Source organism: Corvus moneduloides, chromosome 1 (genome assembly GCF_009650955.1).
Source record: "Corvus moneduloides isolate bCorMon1 chromosome 1, bCorMon1.pri, whole genome shotgun sequence".
NCBI lineage: Eukaryota > Metazoa > Chordata > Aves > Passeriformes > Corvidae > Corvus > Corvus moneduloides.
Window position 1 is genome coordinate 72,124,432 of NC_045476.1, and position 8,543 is coordinate 72,132,974.

The window sequence follows — 8,543 nt, forward strand, 5'->3', positions numbered from 1 at the left end:
TAACCGTAAAGTAGATGTAACAAAATAATGAGGTGAATGAACCCTAACTGTACATATTCTTGACATAAATGAAATGCACAGTATTGTAGCAGGTGAAGTGAAGCATTGTCTATCAGGGCTGTTTTTCTTGGCTGCATCTCAGATTGTGTGGGGGATCCTAACCTCAGGCACAATAGCATTCATAAACAGCAATACATTGCTGCTCTTTCTACAGCAACACATAAATACTCATTTTTAAACGAAAACAATCTTATTAAATACCATTCATTCATATCTGGATTTACAGATGCTTGTTACTTTTTTGAAGCCTGTACCCAATATAATCGTTTTACACTGGTCAATGTATAAAGCAGTCTTATGCTAGAACGTTATAAGGTCATAATAAATAATGTTTTAAAGATATAATTAGCTACTTCATGCTAGGAGAGCGCATTTTAAGTATCCTGCTGCTGCATTATCAAGCCACCAAAAACCAGAAATGAAATGACCTTGCATAGATTTCTTTATTACTATTATTTCTAAGGAAGGATTTTACAGGCGATAATGGAAATCAGACTAGGTTCGGTTCAGCCTCTTCTGCTGTGACCAATGTGCAGTTACTAAAACGTGCTAATTACTTCAGCATTCTTTGGATGCATTTTTAACATTGTGATCGAGGTGCAGCAGTGAAATTCTAGGTCATGCTTTTATACACTAAACAAAAATCTGTTGTTATTTTTTTCCCCCATATCAGTTGAAAACGAGGGTGAATGGTGGCTGAATGTTAGACCACTGCTGCCACGCTAAGCTAATTCCTACATGCGAACCAAAATACAGCTTGGTGCTCTTTCACCGTGAACAAGGAGAGCCCTCCTCTTTGTACCGTATTTTACCCCACCCTCCAAAAATCAAATATTAATATAATTTGAGATTTAACTGGTGGAACAGCCATCAGGACAGCAATGCCCCGCAGCTGAAATAATATTTTAAATAGAAGGGATTTGACATTTGAGAAGTCAGTGGCTTGAAATACCCAGTTGTACTTAGCTAATTCAGTCCTTAACCTCTGGTTTCAAATAAATCAATTACAGTCGATTCCACTTCAGTTCAGAAGTGCACAAGGTTTTTAGTTAATTGAATACATTTTATTCACTTGCTAGGAGTATTCATTTATCCAAACCCTTACATTTAAAGGCAAGTTCTTTATTGTCCATGATAAATTCGACTGCATAATCAGATCAGCTCCTTGTTTGTTTACTCATCTTCTACCTCCCATTTAAATTCCAGAATGTGCACTTCCTTTTCCCTCCTTGTTCCGTGCATGTCTCAGCCCAGACCAGATTCCCAGAGCCTCAGCTCTCATGTTAGGAAAGTGTAGCTGAAATAACTAGCACCCTTCCGATGGGGAGCAGTGTGAAGTCCATCCCAGCTAGTGAGGGCAGAGGGATTTAAACTGACTCCATAATCAAACGTGAAAGGTTGGGAGTATAAAAAGAATTACGGTGCCTTCGATTTTGTCCCGTGCACCTTTTCTGCATGAAAGAGCCATGTCTCTGTTCTCTGCCCTGCAAGCAGCTGGAACTGTTAACTCCTAGAGAAGATTTGGAGCCAGCTTGGTGTCAGCAGGATAAGGTTTTTGCTGAGCACTGGGCAATGAAGTTGTGTCCCTGATCCACTTTGAACAGATACTGGTACACACTTCGTGTGTGCTGTTTGCAGAATCCTGCTGGCATTGGTTTACTGTTTTGGAAAGGAAAGGGGTTAATTAGCATCATTATCAATCACTAATGCTTGTCTAACCTGTCCAAAGAATAATCAAGTTAGGGGACTGCATGAAGCTAACATCTGCTTCATTCCAGTTAAAGATTTTTCCTTATATTGTTCAATTATTGGAAGTCCACACCGGTTTCAGGCTTTGTCAGGGCCATAAAACAGGGTCAGATCGTTAGAAATCTAGAATGGAGGGGAAAGTGCAATATAAATAACAAATGGCTTCATTATTTGAGTTACAGGTGCAAGAATGGCTGTGAAAATGAGTAGGGATTACTAGAATGTGTTCCTTCTTTTTATCTCCAATACGGAGGAAAAAATAAATCAGCCAAGCCCAGTTCTTAAATCATTTATTCTGCATAGGCTGCAACCTCTCCACTTGCAGTATTCAGTTTAGTAACCGCAGAGTCCCGAAAAGAAGTAGTTTAAAGCAAGCATTTGGAAACAGAGGAAAAGTGAAAGTCTTTTATGACCCATTACTAGCAGAACTTTACTGGCTTCAGAATAGCAAAATAGCCTTGTTTTTCTTCTTCTAGTTAATGTTCCTAGGCTTTCTTGGGTGGATGAAACAGCTGATATTTCAGGCAGGGTAAACAGACATATAGCTTATGGTGGCTATTTGTAGAATATTTGTATTCTTGAACTGTTACTTCTTTCTGGTGATGTAGATATGAAGGTGACAAATCTGTCTTTTATTCCCTCTTACAACCACTGTAGTCATGTCTCTCTGATGCTGAGTTCAACTTTGGTGGCCCAAAATTTTTATCATACCAATAGAGCGATTAGAGCATCTTCACTGAGTGAATGTAGTGTGGAAATCAGGATAAGACTATCGAGAGCTTTCTGGTAGTGTAGGAGGGACCCGCTGTTTCCCTGTGGCACTTTTCTTTCAGGCTCTGATTTTGCAAGGCACATGCTGGCACCCAAAGCCTGTGGTTTCCCCATGAGTCCCTCCCTCTCAAAACTAGGGCCCTGAGGTTACTCTAAGCTCCATGGTTATTGTCCTGTTTGTAGTCACAGAGCTCATTTGCACAGAGGATCTTCAAACCAGGGCAAGGAGGGGAAACTGGGAAAGCCTAGGTGAGGAAGAAATTGTCTTGTGCTCAGCAGGAGGGTGGAGGACTGTTGGGTGTGAAGTGCAAGCCATTTCACCACGTTGTTCCTTGAGCATGTTGTGCACACACACACACATCCTATTTTCTGTAGGAGATCTGCAGCCTCTACATGAAGACCTTTTCTGTCCAGAGATGCTCTCAAGCCCCACTGCTGTTGCTGCCTGTGGTATAGTTAATTCCCTTTGTAATACTTGATTGAAAGCAGATGCAGGGGCTCTGAATAGAGAGTTGCTTTCTAGCGGGAGTGTGAGCTGTGCAGTTACACTCGCAGGTTGAGGGATGTATATTGCTTCTGTACAGCGTTTTTGGTTATGTTCCTACCTGCTTGTTCATCCTGCAGAACTTCCTGCCTCAGCACTGCTTTGGTCAGAGCTGGCCCCCTTTTCTCTGTGTATGGTCCATCCTGATCCCCAAAGCTAAGGATAAAGAAGTGGCGATGTGAAATATTTGGGGCATGTTTCTGGTTGTAGAGCAGAGCATTTTTCAGGGCTCCCAGGAGAAGGAAAGAGCTGTATTCCCTTCTCTTCCTTCTATCTCCCTCCCTCCTTTTAAAGTTTGCTGGTGGCGCCCTTCCCTCCAGCTTGTCCTCCTTGCCCTCTGATGCTGCTCCCTGTGCTTGTCCTGTCTCCTCCTCTCTTGTGGTGGAGTTTATCTCTCTGCCCTGCAAGCGGGATGGCTTGGACAACAGCTGGGGAGACACCCCACACTGCATCACGTGCTGGTGCGCCCAGGCAGGGGGAGGCCAGCGGGGCAGTGCTGGGAGGAAAGCAGGGGCTGTGCCTGGCCTCAGTGCTCTTTTTCCTCATTAGGCCTAACAAGCTACACTGTATTAGCGCTAAAAATGTGCTCCTGCTGTGCCTGCCTGAGTTTTGGAGCCTGTGTATGGGTGTAGATGATCCAGGACAGCAGTTGATGGGTGTCCCATTGCCACGGAGCCTTGATGCAGGCTGTTCCTGGCATGCCGGTGTTTGGGATGGGGGCTGGCAGGCTGGCAGGCTGGCTGCTGGGGCTTCTTCCCATCCTAATGCCCTTGAGAGAACTTGCAGCTATCCTGCTGGAAAGGATGGGGTTTTGCAGGGAGCTAGGGAAAGAGAACAGGAGGTGGCTGTGGCTTAGAAGAAAATCAGGTGGAAAAGGGGCAATTGAGGTTTTGCTTTGTGTTTCCAGGAGGGCCTGGACATGGTCCCGGTAGGGGGTTATGGAGATCACCCCATTCCTTGCTGCAGCTGCTTTTGGAAAGTTTCCTGGGAAAGGTCTGGGGAAACTGGAGCCTCCAGCAGAACTGGCTGCTGCTATGACCTTCTTGGAGGCCAACTGTTTATTTGTTCGCATTGTCATACCCGGCGAGGTTTTCCACCTAGGGCGCCTCTTGCTCCCGCCTATCTGTGCAGAGCCGGTGTGCAGCGCCGTGTGCGCGTGTGTGGCTGTACCTAGAGGTGCGTGTGCATCTGTATTTTTGGGTGTTTGTGTGTTTGTTTGTATCTATCTATTCATCTTTATGGGCGTGTATATTTATGTCTCCATCCCTGAGACTTTTGGAGAGGCTGGGATAAGAGGGGGTGGGGTGGGCTGTCTCCCGGATAGTTGATATTCCAGGTTCAGCCTCTTTCTCCGCTCTCATTCTCTAAACCCAGCCAGGGGGAGTGTCGCCCCAGGCCGAACATATGCTTCTTTCCATTGCACTAATCCACCTTCAGCGTGGAGGAATAATTGCTCGAGTGTCCATGGCTCCTCGGCGCTTTGTCCCTCGCTGGCTCCCATCAGCTTGGCACACGCCATTTCAATCAAATCCTTTCAGAGCCCTGTCTCCTTTTATCACGTCCCCGCTCCGGCGAGAGGAGGGAGGGGAGGACCGGGCTCCCCGCAGCCCCGGCGGGCCGAGCCGAGCCAGACCGGGTCTCCCCACCGGGAACAAAAGGGCCGCCGAGCAGTACCGGGCTGGGGTTGCTCTGTCTGCAAAGGCGTTAGAGTATGAGGATGTTGTTGTTGTTGTTGTTGGGAAAAAAAAAAAAAAAAAGAAGAAAGCCATCCCGCGGGGTGGTTGAGCTCTCTGTTCCCTGCCACGGTGAAGAGCTCCAGGAGTCCAAGCGGGCATTAGGTTATGAAGAGGTGTGTGGACCCCCCACCTCTCGGTGGCTGTGCTGCTGGTGATAGGGGAAGGGCTGGAAATTAGCGGCTGGAAAAGTCCCGCGACTCTCTGTGGCCAACGGAATGGGAGATTGTCGCAGAAATCTGCCTCCATCCCGATTTTCCCCTTTCACACGGCGGAGCCAGCCCCAACCCGGCGGGACAGAGCGGCTGGGCACGGAAGAGGAGCAGGGATGCTCCTGCCCTCTCCGACCGGCTCGGGACCCCGAAGGGGCACGGTGGGGCAGGCTCTGCCCCGCGGCACGGAAAGACTCCGTCTTTTACTTATTTGTTTTGACTCTCCTTCAGACGAGGGGGTCCTGTTCTGTTTCTGATGTTGCGAAGTGGGTTAAAAATTCTACCTAAGACCCCCTAGCTGAGGGAGTAAAAGGAGAGGAAAGCAGGATGGTTAACCGAGGGAGATTTAAAATTAAAGAGGAAAGAAAATGGAAAAAAAGAAGAGAAAAATGTGAGCGATCTTTACATCCTTGCGGGACTGTTCAGATCTTTCTTGCTTCTCGTTTTTGCGTAGCTGCCTGGGACGGCTGATGGGTGGCAGGCCCCCCCACCCCCCCACCTCCCCGGGCTAGCACTGCGGCCGACCCCGGGCCCACCTTTCCCGGGAAGGCCGCTGCGCTCCCTAAGGCTGCCTGGTGTCCTGTCCGCCTTGCTGCTGCTGGGAGGCGGGGACAGGGGGGCTCCGGGTGGGGGTCCTGCCTCCCCCATCAGCGCTGTTGGGTTCGCCGCAGGTGAGGACCGAGACTTTCACAAGAGAACGGGGTGTCGGGCCACCGATGGGACGGCCGCACTTCACACCCTGCGCTCCGAGGGAGCCCGCAGAGCCCCGACCCGGGAGAAACTGCCCCGGGAGCTGCGAGGGGCTTTGCCGGGACACACGGGCCGGCCCGGGCCGGGGGCGAGAGCACCGGAGGGCTGCTGCGGGGGCAGAGCCGCCCGGCAAACATGCGGCCACTCGGGTGTGTGCAGGCGTTTGCTCTTCTCAATGTGTGCCCCGTGAATCCCTGAATAGTTTTTTTACTAAAGCGTGGTCTTTCCTGCTGCTGAGAAAAATTGCCTTTATCTATCTATCTATCTATCTATCTTAAAAAAAAAAAATAATAAAAATCCCCTTTCCACTATTCCACTGCGTTTGGATTTAACCGCAACATCCACAGAAACTGCTTTATGAAAACCAGACTTTTCTATGAAAAGACTCTTCTGGCAGCAATTAGTCTGGCTTTCTTTAACAAAATTCTTTGTAATGTCATTCAACGGAAAAAAATAATCCCAGGATAATTCTGATTACACAGTTTAAAAAAAAAGTAAAATAAAAAATATTAAAATTAGCATATTCGGGTTTGCCCTGGAAAAAAAAAAAAGTCTAAATTTCCCATTGATCGGAAAAAACTCGCTGAGATTGTGCGAGGGTGGGCTTTCACGGGAAACAGACTCGTTCAGTTCCTGCGTGACGGGCGTAGAGGGCATTAATGCACACACTCGTTACCAAGTTATTCTGGTGGCTTTGCCTCAGCCTCGCAGCCCCACCTCGGCCGGGAAGCGGCAGGCAGGCGGGAGTGCCGCTGCCTCCCGTGGGAGCCTCGTGTCCGGCCCCACGCAGCGCGCCCGCCCCCCGGCAGGCAGCGCTCGGCCGAAAATCGCGCGGCTGCTCGGCGCGCAGGGAGAAGCGCTTCCCTTTCCTCCGCACCCCTCCCCGGGAGCTGGTTGTCCCCGCGTGGGTCCCGGCGCCCAGCGTTGTCACCCCGGCTCCTGGGCGGCACCCAGCTCCCTCCCTGCCTGCCGCCCCCTGCCCACCGGAGGAGGATGAGGAAGTAGAGGAATGAGGGAAGAAGAAATCTGGCCCCGGGAGGCGGGGGAGGGTGGGGGTAGCTGCCTACCTGGAAGCGTGTCGCGGACGCCTGGGAAAAGCCAGTCCCTCCGCCTCATTCGCAGGTTTTTGCTACTTTCCGCCTCCCTCTCTCTCACTGTGCTCTGGTGAAAGGTTGCATGTTCCAGCCCGGAGAGTCAAACGTTAAATTGTTAAACCAGAGTAGGAAAGGAGGGGGGAGAGGGAAAAGAAAAAAAAAAAAAAAAAAAGAAAAAGGCGTGTTTATATTTCAGATATTTTAAAAGGTCGGCTTTAATTAGGTTAAATACAAGTATTATTGGCCCAGAAGAACATACTGCAATAAGCTCGTTACAAGCCTAATTGCAAAGCAAAAAAAAAAAAAACAAAAAAACAACAACAAAAAAAAAAACCCCACAAACCAAAAAAGAAAGGAAAGTGCGTGTGGAGACAGTCGTCGTACTCTTTCGGCACGGCCCACCTCCTAAAGTGCGTGCGTGGGGCTGCGCGGTAACCGCGGCGTGGGGCGCCGCGCATCCCCACGCGGGACGGCCAGGGCAGGCTACGAGGGGCGCATCCCTCCCCACCCCGGCTTCCATCCTTTGGGAATGAGTTTGGTATTTCCCCGCGGTGCTTGCCTGGGGACTGCTTTTGCGGTTAAGCGAGGTGTGGGGTGTCTGCGCATGAATCTACTCTGAACTTGCCGTAGAGCTCAGTCCCTCTCGACTTTCCAAAATAGCTCTTCTCCCCAGCTGGTCCTTCTCTCTCAACCCCTTGGCAACACAACTTGAGTGGGAAGGGGGAACCATTTGCCCTGAATCACAAATTTTCATGGCTTGGAAAGAAAAAGGTAACCCTCATGTCTAGCTCAATTAATAAACATGGTGATTTCACACCCAAAAGGAGGACATTATTTCACGGGAGCGCTATCAGCTCCATCACAAAGGGTCACAGCGCAGCTGTGGCGAGCCCGGGGTTATTATGCAGCCTGATGATAGGATCCCGCTTGCCATCCCGGCTCCTTCCTCGGGGCGACCAATAGCCCCCGGCAGGGCTTGTGCCACCTCATGATAAAGGACTTACCCGATGTGTGAGGAAATGGAGCAGCTTTCAGATGAGAGGTAATCAGCTTGCAGGCGCAGCCCCAGCCCTTCGCTTCCTCCCCCCACCCCGTCTCCTGCCTTTCCATTTAACTTTTTTTTCCTCCTCCCCCCAGACAACAACAGCAAGAAGTTATTATTTATTTGAACGCAAACCTGACGCTCCCTCTCACCTTCTCCGACCCCCTGCGGGGAGCAGAGGCGGGAGACCCCCGGTCCCCCCTCCCGGCCAAACCTCACGGCTGCCGGTGGCAGGAGGAGCTGCCTCCCCGCAAGGAGGGACAGTTGTGGCTGATGGATTTCTGGTGTCAGGAATTGGGTCCAGAAGCTGTGAGGCAACATATTAACTGCGATCCCATAATCTCTTAATCACATTACATTTTAAGTGAGCATGTGTAATTTCACCCATCAATGATTTATTTAAGCAAGGGAGCACAATTACTTGTCTCGCACACAAACCCTGGCTGGGGGAGCATTTTTTGCCAGAAATAAAATCTGCGGTTTCAGGGACTATCTGTTTCTCCACATTGAGAAACCCCAGACCCCCCGCTCCTGAGGACAGGAGTTAGGCGGCTGATCCTCCTACACATGCAAGGAGAGGGCGAGGTT

General features: G+C 49.7%; 1 long non-coding RNA gene across 1 annotated transcript; it reads right to left on the bottom strand.

Moving 5' to 3' along the window:
* Nucleotides 1-2,082: 2,082 nt before the first annotated feature.
* LOC116447080 lies at nt 2,083-7,898 on the bottom strand. Its single transcript, XR_004241478.1, has 2 exons — nt 6,887-7,898; nt 2,083-4,817 (listed from the first exon to the last, which is right to left on the bottom strand). It is a non-coding gene; the product is annotated as an uncharacterized LOC116447080 (long non-coding RNA).
* Nucleotides 7,899-8,543: the final 645 nt, after the last annotated feature.